The sequence below is a fragment of the Triturus cristatus genome, chromosome 11 (assembly GCF_964204655.1).
Source record: "Triturus cristatus chromosome 11, aTriCri1.1, whole genome shotgun sequence".
In the NCBI taxonomy this organism is placed as follows: domain Eukaryota; kingdom Metazoa; phylum Chordata; class Amphibia; order Caudata; family Salamandridae; genus Triturus; species Triturus cristatus.
This window is the reverse complement of record NC_140594.1, coordinates 1,000,510,876-1,000,524,187: the sequence shown is the minus strand read 5'-3', so window position 1 is coordinate 1,000,524,187 and position 13,312 is coordinate 1,000,510,876. Positions and strand designations below refer to the sequence as shown.

Genomic DNA, 13,312 nt, shown 5'->3' with positions numbered 1-13,312 from the left:
ATTTTTGTGCTCGTGAACCTTAATGCATGATGCACCTGATGTAAAGTCAGCGGAGGCTCCTTATAGGGGCAGTCGGTCTTCCGCCATCCTTATAGAGCAGTGGGACATTGAGGAAAATGGGCAAGACTGCTGCCATTTTTAGACTGGTGTCTTGTTTGTGTCCTTATCTAATTAAGGCCCCAAATCTTTGAGCATGAAATATTTGCAAATGAAGATTGGCCTGAATTTGAGGATTTTAAAGAATTACTGATACTTCAAAAAACCAGATTGAGATATTCAGGTAGGAAGAAGCTCGATGGGAGCAGGAAAAGGCCACATAAATCAATGGAAATCTGTTCCTAAAACAATGCCAACATCGCCCTGTGTGCTTTTATGAAGGCAGTGTTGGCATTAGACAATAAAAAGGGCCAATTTACAAAGGCATTTAATAATACTACAGAAGTACTACTTCACCTACTCACACATGCCAATTTCCAACACCCTATTACTAAAGTGCACTGAGGGCACAGTGCTTTCTGTTTGCTTTACCTATATATTAAAATTCCCTGGATATTCCCATTTTATTCGCCTTTTAGATGTTTTAGTGGCAATTCACAAAGGCATTTAGGAGTAAATTAAGTGTTACTAGAGGAGTACTACTTTGCATACTCATAAGTGCCTTTGTGAATCGGCCCCATTGTTTTTAAGTTGTTTAGTAATGAGGAACAACTGAAGCAATTACTTCAACTTAGAAGTCAAAGTCTAGATTCGACTATGGCAAGGCTTTTCTGGAGTACATTACAGAGGGCGCGGCATCATTGTGTGCTGCACAACAAGCAACTCAGGCACCAACTTCTTTGTCGGCCAGGGAAAATATAAATTACACCAGCGTAATTTGCAAATTTTTGCATTATGCTTGTTACATGAAATTCCAGAAATTACACAATTATGCCCCTTTGCATAATTGCGCATCTTTTCACAGTAAAAATGTACAGCAACTGACGTAATGCATTGTAAAAATGTACCAGAAATGCACAAGGATAATAGAATGGGAGCTGCTGTTGTTCACTGTGCTTTTGCTGAAATGCATTGGCATTAACCCTGGGCAAAGCACTACGCTACGCTTAGCGTAGCGTAGTGCGGCGGTCATTTTTTGCTTGCTCGCGGTCCTCAACGTCAAGTTGGCGACCGCGAGCAAGCAAAATGACATCCCGGGGAGACTTTTTCCTCGTTCGCAATCAGCAACATCAAGTTGTCGATCGCGAGCGCGGAAAATAAACCTTCCGACGAGATTCTCAATGCGGGGAGGTCAGGTTTCTCATTGCGAGTGGTCGCGTATACTCGCGACCGCTTGCGATGAGAAACTACCAGTCCGCGTTGGGAAAGCTGCCGCTCGAGTAAAAATCTACTCGAGCGGCAGAAAGCTACAGCTCGCACTGTGCAAGATGCCGTTTTCAATGATTGCACAGTGCCGGATGCTTGTCCGCACTGTGCAATCATTGAAAACGGCATCTTGCACAGTGCGAACAGGGTACTACGCAGTTCACGAAGTGCTACGCATAGCTCGCGTAGTGCGAAGTGCACTTTACGTAGCTATGCGTAGCGCTTTTTTGCTAACTACGCCCAGGGTTAGTTGGCATGCTAAAAAGTGACACAAGGACACATTTTGCACAAAAATGCTGCGCAAAAGTGTTGATTCACGTTTTGTGTAATGATATGTAATTGTGCGTATTTTCACCATAATTTTACTGTATTGCATGAGTTTCGCAAACCCATATGCCTGCAGTCCTCCTCTCACTGAACTGACTTCAGACTGAAACACTGTGTTTATCCAAAGTGACCTTCTTTATGCACAAGGCCCCCCATCAAAACTAAAGGAAATAGAATCCCAGGTAGTGGCGAGTACGCCAGAACCGACTCGGCTCTGGGAAGCACGCAGGGGGAAACGACCACTACAACGCGGCCGTTTACACGCATAACAGTAACCACGCATGCATTACAACGCATGCGTGGTTACCACGAATAGCCTTTACCACGCATACCTTTACTACGAGATACGTAGTAAAGGCATAAGTGGTAAAGGTAAGGGGTCTTGGGGGGGGCTCCTCCTCCCCAAAAAATAAATAAACGGGCGGAAAAAAGGGTGGTTGGGAGGGTCTCCCCCCCAAAAAAACTCACCAGTTGAAGTCGCGATTTGGAGGAAATTGGCATCGTTAGAGGAACCGAAAATACACTTCCGGTTCCTCTTTATAACGTGCGACATGACATCGGAAGAGCTTGGAGAGGAGAGCTTGGAGAGGTAAGGGGGAAATTAGTATTTAAAAAAAAAATAAGGGATGAGGGTGTTGTGTAGAGAAGGGGTAAAATATTAGGGTTAAAGGGAGGGGTATTTAATAAAAGGGTTTGTGGGTGGGAATCGGAGCAGTATATGGAAATGGTGAAGGGATCGGAGATAACCTTTAGCAAGAACATGCCATTAACATGCATGGTTTAACAACGAAAAACGTTGTAAAAGCATGCGTGGTAAAGGCATTTCCGTGGTAAAGGTTATGCGTACTAATGGCATTCTCGTTGTAACGCATGCGTGGTAAAGGCATGCGTTGCAACGGAATGCGTTGTAAGATCATACAACCCACGCAGGAAGCATGCGGAGCTTCTTGAACGCCAACGGTGCTTACATTTCACGGCACACTCAGCATCAGTGCATGCTAAGGCCGACAGATCTGGGCCTTTACTAGCCTGGCTGATTAAACAAGACACGATCACGGGCCCATCACTGCACTCCGATCGCCGGAAGGCAACATAAAATACACGCAACATGAAATACGTGGCGTACTGACCACGCACTTAACAAAACTATACTCGTCGGCTGTGGTCACCTCTGACACGGCTATGGGTTCCTTTCTGGATGGTCTCCTATTCCCCACCCTCACTACCGAGCAACGCACGGAGCTGGAGACTCCGATTTTGTTGGAGGAGGTAAAGGGTACAAAGCGTGCCCTGCCCACTGGAAAAGTTCCTGGCCCAGACGGCTTCCCCCACAAATTTTACAAGGCGATCGGTGACTTTCTGGGTCCCCATCTCCTTAAGGTATATACCGAGACTCTGAAGGGTGCCCCTCTCCCGGGCTCCCTGACCGAGGTGACATTGATCACACTCCTGAAACCGGTCAGGGACCCCACGCAAACGGGCGCCTACCTTCCTTTGACACTACTGCATGGGGACTATAAGATTTTGGCACGGGTTTTGGTGGGTCAGCTGGCGCTCCTCACCCCGCACCTGGTTCATCCAGATCAAAATGGTTTTGTGAAGGCCCGTAACACCACCCTGAACATTTGCAGGCTTTTCTGGGTGATGCGCAGTGTGGTGACGATGTGGCCTGCGGTGGGCTCCATGGTCTTAGATCTGGAGAAGGCCTTCGATACAGTGGAGTGGCCTTACATGTTTGAGGTGTTGCGATGTTTCGGATTTGGGCCATATATCCTCGATCTTGTCAAATTACTGTAAGATACCCCTTCAGTGTGCGTTCGACTTGGAACCCTGTTCTCTGTGCCCATACCGATAGGACGAGGGGCTAGACAAGGAGGCCCCCTTTCCCCATTGATCTTCTCCCTGGTCATGGAGCCCTTGGCTATGGCATTGCGCAACACAGCTGCACAATGGGGTCTACCATTGGGTGAAGAAACGCACGCTGTATCTCTTTATGCAGATGCCATTCTGCATTATATTAGGGAATTACGAGCGATCCCCTCGGTCATACCGAATTTACTTAGGCAGTTCGTCATTGTTTCGGGATTGGGCGTGAACTGGGGAAAGTCTTGCCTGTTCCCCTTCACTACCCATGAGGAAGCCCCTCAGTTGGTCGTTGATGGTGCCCTGGTAGCCACCGGTTATTTTACGATACTTGGGAATTCGGATTTACCATACTGACCGAGACCTCCTTGATGGGAACCTAACTAGGACAATTACTGCTCTACGCTCCCAGATGGACTTTTGGTAGACACTCAGTCTCTCGGTCGCAGGTCGGGTGGCGCTGATTAAAATAGTAATGCTGCCCAGACTATTGTATTATTTTGCTAACCTCCCATTATATCTGCCAGTGTCGTTTTTTCGACCACTAGAGAGCATGATGAGAGACCTCATATGGTTCAATATACGCTGTAGGGTGGCTTTAGTTAAATTGTACCTGCCAATTGCGCGTGGAGGATTGGCCTTACTCAACTTCGAGCACTATTATCTGGCGTCGCAGATTCAATGGATTGCGAAATGGGTAGCAGAGTTGCACCTCACGGATAAGGCGGAAGGTGCTTTTCCTTAGACACTGGAGAAGATTCTCTTTATTTTTCATGCATGCACCAGACCACACACTCTTCTCACCTTACTTGTACCTATAGCCCAGAAATGTTTCCGCAGACCCTTACATCTCACAAAGCATGTCATACCTTATGCACCTACGCTTCCGTTGTTGGGGATGCTGAGGGAGGGGGGCAGGGTTCGTATGGTGGACCTCGCGGAGTGGCGGGATGCCGATATATACACACTAGGAGACCTCTATGAAGCAGGTGCATTATGGCCTTTTCTTTCCTTGATTGAGGAGGAGAATATACAGCCGGGGCAGTTTTTGAGTCATGCATCCTGCATGGCGACGCTGGGGCGACAGTGGGGTAGTATGTTGCAAGAATTCCCGACACATCTCTTAATTCAATACATACATGTGATGGGGATGGGGCGGCATCTCACCAAATGGTTTGCAGAAGCAATTCGTGAACACACTTTCATTGATCTCACACCACTTAGTGGTAAATGGGAGGCTGACTTGGCAAGACTGTACTCACCTAAAGAGTGGGACACGCTATTGGAGATCCCTAAAAATATCGCCAAAAGCACGAGGTTCAAATGAATCCAATTCTATATAATTCACAGGGCCTATTTAACCCCAGACAAGATTATTAACAGATACTTCGATAGAATGGACTCTTGCTGTCCGTGCTTTACAGTGGGGACGGCAGATTTCCTGCATAGGCTTTGGTCGTGCCCCCCACTGCGTGAATACTGGCAAGACGTAAACCGGTTTCTACATATAAGCACTGACAGGGCTCTACCGTACACGTGGGAGGCTTGTATTGTGGAGATATTTCCCAGAGACAAGAAGAACAGGGTAACATCGTGCTTCCTAGATCGAGGGCTGGCGTTGGCCAAGAGGCTCATTGCGCGGCGCTGGAGGGCTGTAGACCCCCTTACCAATTAAAGCTCGGACACAGTTGATGTTAAACTGGTCTAAAGCTGAAGCTGTTTCCCTAGTAAAAGAGGACACGCTGGGGTCGCGTAAATACCCTATATCGTCTGCCTGGAGTGAACATTTGAGGGCACTACAGGTGGCTGTAGCTTTGGAGGGCCCCTCAGACACCCCCGGGGATATGTGAATACGAGGCACATACATATGGCAATATGCCTATTCCGTGGCAGGCTCAGAAATCTTTGTCAGCAATTCTTGCATACTGGCTCTTGGTGCTGCAGCCCACGACTCATTTGGGCACATCGGGATCTGCCCACGGGCACTCTTATGGCTGCTTATCAGTGTCTATGGTATTTCTATGCGTCTCCTGCCCTCCCTTCTTTTCCTTTCCTTTTTTAGGTCTCGCCTGAGACAGCGCTTTAGCGCTGCTCTCGCGAGAGCTTTTGTAAAAGGGGGATCTGGAAGTTCAAACAGTGCTTTTCAGGCCTCCAAATACAGTGCATGTGTGCTGGGCGCGCGCACCATTTGGCAGCCTGAAAAGCACTGCCTGATCACTTTGCGGCCCCTTTGATGTCCTCAGTGAGCCATGCAACCACTGAGGACATCAAAGTGCACACCATTTGCCACCCCCTTCCTGCTTGTTATTGTTTCCTTTGATCCCTATCTTTCCCTTTCTCAATCTCACCCTCTCCCTGCCTTTTACAACTGCGGCCGCACCACTGTGCCCGCCTCCACTCCCCCCTCCCACTCCCTCCTCGTCAACTTCAGTGCGTGCTTGTCTTCTCTTTTAGCAGCCTCTGCTCCCTGACACTATGCTTGCCTGGTTTTTATTTTTTCATTAAGATGTGCGCCACTTGGTTCTTAATATGAACAAAAACCAAGCTCGTCACCGAACACACTTACACGTGTGCATTAGTAATTTACCATTAACGTTTCGTAATTTGGGTTTGATAAAACATTTGTCCAGTGCAAAGAAAGTCACAGTCACTGCCTTTTCAGTTTTAGAGTCCTGTGTCGTATTTGCTTTCTGCACATTTTCTGTGGCACCACTGGGAAAGTCAGCTGTAATATATCACATTTGTGCACCGGCAGCGGACTGAAACTTCCCTATATGAACGTGAGGGAACGCTGCTGGAAACCCCCACCTGCATTCCAAGGATGCCAGCAGACAAACAACGCCTCGAAACCTGCCAGGAAGAACCGCTTCACAGTTAAGCCTACACTGCTTCTCGCATGATTGACTATCAGGGAAGGCCCTTAACTGGCACAGGATATCTCCAGGGAATAACTTACATTATTATGCTTGTTTCGACAAGTTTCCTTTCCCTGCAGTGTTTGTAGGGGCCTTGAGTAAATGTTCAGGACGTAAGCAGCTAAGACAATAAAAGCGACGCCCCCTCCAATTTCCTTCCAGGCCGACCTGTGCTTTCTTCATCCGGACATTTCACCTCACGGGGGGGGGCAAGGAGGTTTGTTTTACAAACCAGAGGCTTCTGTGATGATAGTAGGTCTCCTTAATTGTTCACTTTGTAAACCCAGCAGTCCTCCTGGGGAGATCAAAGCGGCCTTCGGATAAAGGGACCCCCCCCTTGGGCCATCTGATAATGAGGAGTCGGAGCCGCCCTCCTGGGGGCGCAGGAGCATGCGCGCCAACACCTTGCTATCTAGCTGGTCCGCCAGGGTCCCTTGCGACCCCCCCCCCCTCTCTCTGGGACATCAAATACCGGCCCCGCAGCGCCAGCCCCATTCAGATGCAAATGTCACCTCATCATCAAAGAGGGGAGAATCCAGGAATGGCATCCGGTGCTCTTCCGGGGAGGTCACAGGGCCCAGGCGTGCCTCTGCCCCGGGCCACGTGGTGACCTGTCTAAAGCACTTTCTCCAGAGGAAACAGCGACATGTCTCAGCTGGAGTACAAGTGACATCGTCATCACTGGTCTGGCCCATGCCTGCCTGTCTCCCGCAGGGCGCTCAAGAGAGACACAGGTGGCTTCCCGCTCCCACCCGAATTCAAGTCTCTGCATCTAGTATGGTAATACCCAGGGCCACATAGACAATGAGTCACTGCCTGCATAATTATCGATTTACCACACTTGTCAGACACTCCACTCTCGCTATGCAGTGTAGGCATTTTAACATCCTGTTTTTTTTTATTTTAAGCTAAAAAAATGTTACGAAATAAAACTAAATGGGTAACAAGCACAAGGGTTTAGCACTTAACCATTTGTAGAACTCCAGGACCATTATTACCCCATGCGTGCACATGCTTTTTAATCTTTAACAAAGGCAACCTTGGAATAAAGGTGATTCAGGTGCCTTCAGTTGATTTTATTTCTACACCTTTCAGTCCAATCTGCACGCCTCACACTGCTGCACGCTGCACACTGCTGCACGCTGCACACTGCTGCATGCCTCACACTGCTGCACGTCGCACACTGCTGCACGCCGCACTGCTGCACGCCGCACTGCTGCATGCCGCACACTGCTGCACGCCGCACACTGCTGCACGCCGCACTGCTGCACGCCGCACACTGCTGCACGCTGCTGCACTCTGCACACTGCTGCATGCTGCACACTGCTACACGCCACACACTGCTGCATGCCACACACTGCTGCACGCCACACACTGCTGCACGCCGCACACTGCTGCACGCCGCACACTGCTGCACGCCACACACTGCTGCACGCCGCACACTGCTGCACACCGCACACTGCTACACGAAACACTGCTGCACGCCACACACTGCTGCACGGCACACACTGCTGCACGCCGCACACTGCTACACGAAACACTGCTGCACGCCACACACTGCTGCACGGCACACACTGCTGCACGCCGCACACTGCTACACGCCACACACTGCTGCGCACTGCTGCATTACTCACTGCTGCATGCTGCATGACACTGCTGCACACAGCACATTGCTGCACGCAGCACACTGCTGCATGCCGCACACTGCTGCATACCGCTGCTCGCCACACAGTGCTGCATGCCTCACACTGCTACACGAAACACTGCTGCACTCCACACACTGCTGCACGCCACACACTGCTGCACGCCACACACTGCTGCACGCCACACACTGCTGCACGCCACACACTGCTGCACTCCATACTGCTGCACGCCACACACTTCTGCATGCCACACACTGCTGCACGCCACACACTGCTGCACGCCGCACACTGCTGCACTCCGCACACTGCTGCACGCCGCACACTGCAACACGAAACACTGCTGCACGCCACACTGCTGCACGCCACACACTGCTGCACGCCACACACTGCTGCACGCCACACACTGCTGCACGCCGCACAATGCTACACAAAACACTGCTGCCCGCCACACACTGCTGCACGCCGCACACTGCTGCACGCCACACACTGCTGCACACTGCTGCATTACACACTGCTGCATGCTGCACGACACTGCTGCACGCCACACACTGCTGCATGCTGCACAACACTGCTGCCCGCCACACACTACTGCACGCTGCTGCACGCTGCACACTGCTGCACGCCGCTGCACGCCACACAGTTCTGCATGCCTCACACTGCTACACGAAACACTGCTGCACGCCACACACTGCTGCACGCCGCACACTGCTGCACGCCACACACTGCTGCACACTGCACACTGCTACACGCCACACACTGCTGCATGCCACACACTGCTGCACGCACACACTGCTGCATGCCGCTGCACGCCACACACTGCTGTACGCCACACACTGCTGCACGCCGCACACTGCTGCATGCCACACACTGCTGCACGCCACACACTGCTGCACGCCACACACTGCTGCACGCCGCACACTGCTGCACGCCGCACAATGCTACACGAAACACTGCTGCACGCCACACACTGCTGCACGCCACACACTGCTGCACGCCGCACACTGCTGCACGCCACACACTGCTGCACACTGCTGCATTACTCACTGCTGCATGCTGCACAACCCTGCTGCACACAGCACACTGCTGCACGCCGCACACTGCTGCACGCCGCTGCACGCCACACAGTGCTGCATGCCTCACACTGCTACACGAAACACTGCTGCACGCCACACACTGCTGCACACCACACACTGCTGCATGCCACACACTGCTGCTCGTCACACACTGCTGCAAGCCACACACTGCTGCACGCCATACTGCTGCACGCCACACACTGATGCACGCCACACACTGCTGCACTCCGCTCACTGCTGCACTCCGCTCACTGCTGCACTCCGCTCACTGCTGCACGCCGCACACTGCTACACGAAACACTGCTGCATGCCACACTGCTGCACGCCACACACTGCTGCACGCCACACACTGCTGCACGCCGCACAATGCTACACGAAACACTGCTGCACGCCACACACTGCTGCACGCCACACACTGCTGCACACCGCACACTGCTGCATGCCACACACTGCTGCACACTGCTGCATTACACACTGCTGCATGCTGCACGACACTGCTGCACGCCACACACTGCTGCACGCTGCACACTGCTGCACGCCGCTGCACGCCACACAGTGCTGCATGCCTCACACTGCTACACGAAACACTGCTGCACGCCGCACACTGCTGCACGCCACACACTGCTGCACACCTCACACTGCTGCATGCCGCACACTGCTGCACACCGCACACTGCTGCACGCCGCACACTGCTGCACGCCGCACACTGCTGCACTCCACACACTGCTTTTATGCGAGTTTATGCTACTGACATTGTAAATGACAATGGCTTTTTTTGTTTTAAAACCAAAACATAAATAAAAGGCATTTTAATTTTACAATGCCAATAGCTCAAACTCTTATAAATGCGAGACCTATTGCATTGCAAATGCTTGTTTATCTTTTCTTTCTCTTTATTTGTTTATTGTTCGTTTATTGTTGTTTTCCTATAGAGTGGTTTGATCAACAGCCCTGAAAAAGCAGCAAGCCGCCTGTAGCCATTGGGATCAATGTACGTGTAATGTATTTATGTACGACACGTTTTTTGTGTTTCCGGTATCTCATTGATATGCATATGGGGCGGATGGGGTTGATTTAGTCTCCCTGTATGGGGCTTTGTTCACTGCATGTTATTTTCACGAGTTATGTTTATATTGCAATTGTCAGCTGTAATTGACTTGACTGTTTTAAATATATACTGGTTGCGATTATTATACATGTGACTGATATACCTATACTACAAATATGAAAACGTAATTAACACGATCAAACAAAAAGAATCAAAACTAAAGGAAACACCTGATTGTCACATAATTTGAGATTCTCTACAGCACAGAGGTAGTTCCACCAGAAAGCCGTGTGTAGCCGCGGTTCCTTCACACATCCTTAGACCCTTGCAGCAGCATTAGATTGATGCCTTGCCCAAACCTGCATCTCTCAGCAGACTCCTGTTTTCTGTAGACAGAAAGGGCAGGAAGAGGAAAGTACAGAAAGAACATATGGCGCGCAGGAGCGTCATTAAATCCCTCCCTCCCAATTGAGCAGCTCGAGCGGGGGGATGGGGGTGTAACATGAAACAATTACGTTGTTACTTATGGCTTCTTTTTCCTTTGATCTGAGACTCTGATCTCCAAGAAGGACAAAACAACCTCTTGAAGTCAGGGACGGCTCCTCCACTAGGGCTGAGAAGCGTCGCCCCACTGCGTTATCGCAGTGCGAGAAGCAGAAACATAAAATGGTAATAACTACCATTTTATGTTTCTCGCACTGCGAGAAAGCAGAAGGGTTTGGTTGGGGGCAGGCGGGTCTGCTCTAGGGCAGGGGAGGAGTGGCTTGCCCACTGCTGAGGGCGCTGACTGTTTGGTTGGCCCTCTGGGGCCGCCAAAACCAGTCATGCGCACTCTGCCCTTTCTCCATGTAGGCTGTATTGCAGCCTACACAGAGAAAATGGCCTCCCCATAGGCACCTGGCTGGGTGCCGTCCCAACCAATCACAACACTGTGATTGCCTTAAGGGAGGAAAGGCAGGCTGTCTGCAGAGATGACACAGGACCTAGGAAGGTAAGTTTATTTAATTTTATCATCCTCAGATGGATGAAAGGCTGAGTTGACCTGTTGGGATTTGAACCTGTGATCATGAGGTCAAACACAGGCCCCTGCAGTGGATGCATTAGTCCACTGAGCCACCAGACCACAGATGGTGGAGGAATGGAGAAAGGATGAATGTAGAGAAGGATGACCAATTGGATGGAAAAGATATAATAAGGAATGAAAACTAAGAAGAAGGTAAGATGGATGGCTGGCTGGATGGATGGATGGATGAATGGGTAGATGGCTGGATGGCTGGATGGATGGACGGACAGACGGACAGACGGACGGACGGACGGTCGGACGGACGGATGGATGGACGGACGGACGGATGGATGGACGGATGGTTGGATAAATGGACGGATGGAGGGAGGCATCGATGGATGGATGGCTGGCTGGCTGGCTGGATGATTGGATGTATGGATGTGATGGATGTATCATAAAAGAAATTGAGAAAAAGACAAAGTATGAGAGAATGATTGATGGATAAATATTGAGAAAGAGGGGAAAAGACTGTGAAGAGGCTGACATAGAGTTAGCTCATTGCGAGGGGGTCCTAGGGTCCCTTAGGGCATCCCCCTTCAGATGGGTGGAGTTATTTACTGCGCCCACCTGTATGTGAACCTCTGCCTCCTTTCAAACTAGGAGGGGTTTCTCTTCAGTGCACTTTTCACATATTGCCCAAATTTAAACCCTTGCATCCTGGTTTTGATTAAATGCATTCTGCTAAAATAAACACATTTGAAAAATACCATGCCACAATCCATATGTGCAGATGAGCACAGTACTATATGCTAATTATTACCATTGTTGAGGGAGGGGAGGGACTTCAGGTAAGAGCGGTGAGGCCGGGTGGAGTGGATTTCGACAGACGACGACGAGGGAAAAATAATTATTCATTTAGTTTTCCCGCGTGGTAGTCTGTCAAATCCTCCCTCGCCCCCCAACCCGGCCCCACCTCCCCACCTCTCTTACCTGCATGGGCAGCGGCTGGCTTACGTTCATGACAACTTAGGGGCAGATTTACAAGCCCCTTGCATGACTTTTGCGCTGCAGTTGCGTCACTTTTTTGACGCAACAGCGGCGCAAACAATGCAGCCTATTTACAACATGACGCATCTAGAAAGATGCGTCACGTTGTAAAGCCCTGCGTCACATTATACCTGCGTCAGGTATAATGTATGCAGGGTGGGCATTCCCTCGCAGGAAGGCCTCATAAAAGTGACTCAGTGAAATCTAGAAGATTTCACTGCGCCACTTTTAGGACGTCACTGCGTCAAAACCTTACGCCTGCTTCAAGCAGGCGTAAGTAGTGACGCTGTGTAGTGGGAATAGGCATCAACACGCATTGCTGGAGTTGTGTCGTGCTTGCGACACGACTCCATCAAATGCGTGACTTTTCCGCCAACAGATGCGTCAGAATTTCTGACGCATCTGTCAATCCTTGCGCCATAGTGCGCCGTATTGTAAATACAGCGCATCTATGGTGGCGCAAAGGTTTCTAAGGGTGGTGCAGGGAAAGTGACAGATGCGTCACTTTCTTGTAAATCTGCCCCTTAGTGCTTCACAAAGCAAGCACAGCAGCAATAGCATGAGGTACATAGAGAGTAAATAAAAATATATAGTAATGGTAAAAAAGAGTAAACAAAATACAGTTGGAGATGTAAACAGAATAGCAGTATAGAATAGCACAGAATAGCAGATTTGTTTTCGTTAACCCTTGATAAAAGTTGCTTTGCACCTTGCTTTATTTTCTCTATCCTTGTTAGTGAATGGTGATGCGTCGCTATTCAAACTGCGGTATTTTCTCAGTTTCACAGAATATACAGCAGTGTTACATGGGGGCATATTATCAAGACAGGGCGTTAAAATTATCGCCGCTTTAGCGGCAGAAAACTGCCGCTAAAGCGGCGATAATGGGCTTGATAATATGCCCTTGAGAATTCCCATAGAAGCCCATGTTCTGGGGTGAACCTCGGCTTCTATTGAAATTCTCTGCGGCATATTATCAAGCCCATTATCGCCGTTTTAGCGGCAGTTTTCTGCCGCTAAAGCGGCGATAA

General features: G+C 50.0%; 1 protein-coding gene across 2 annotated transcripts in view; it reads left to right on the top strand.

The window, feature by feature from the left end:
* Nucleotides 1-13,312, top strand: part of SAMD7 (sterile alpha motif domain containing 7) — a 139,844-nt gene that overhangs the window by 18,130 nt on the left and 108,402 nt on the right. The window contains exon 2 of one of the 2 annotated variants that reach the window (XM_085633733.1): nt 10,116-10,174. The exons of the other annotated variant lie outside the window; for it this stretch is intronic. The gene's annotated coding sequence lies outside the window, so the exon portion shown is untranslated. The remainder of the gene's footprint in view (nt 1-10,115; nt 10,175-13,312) is intronic. 2 annotated transcript variants of the gene reach the window in all.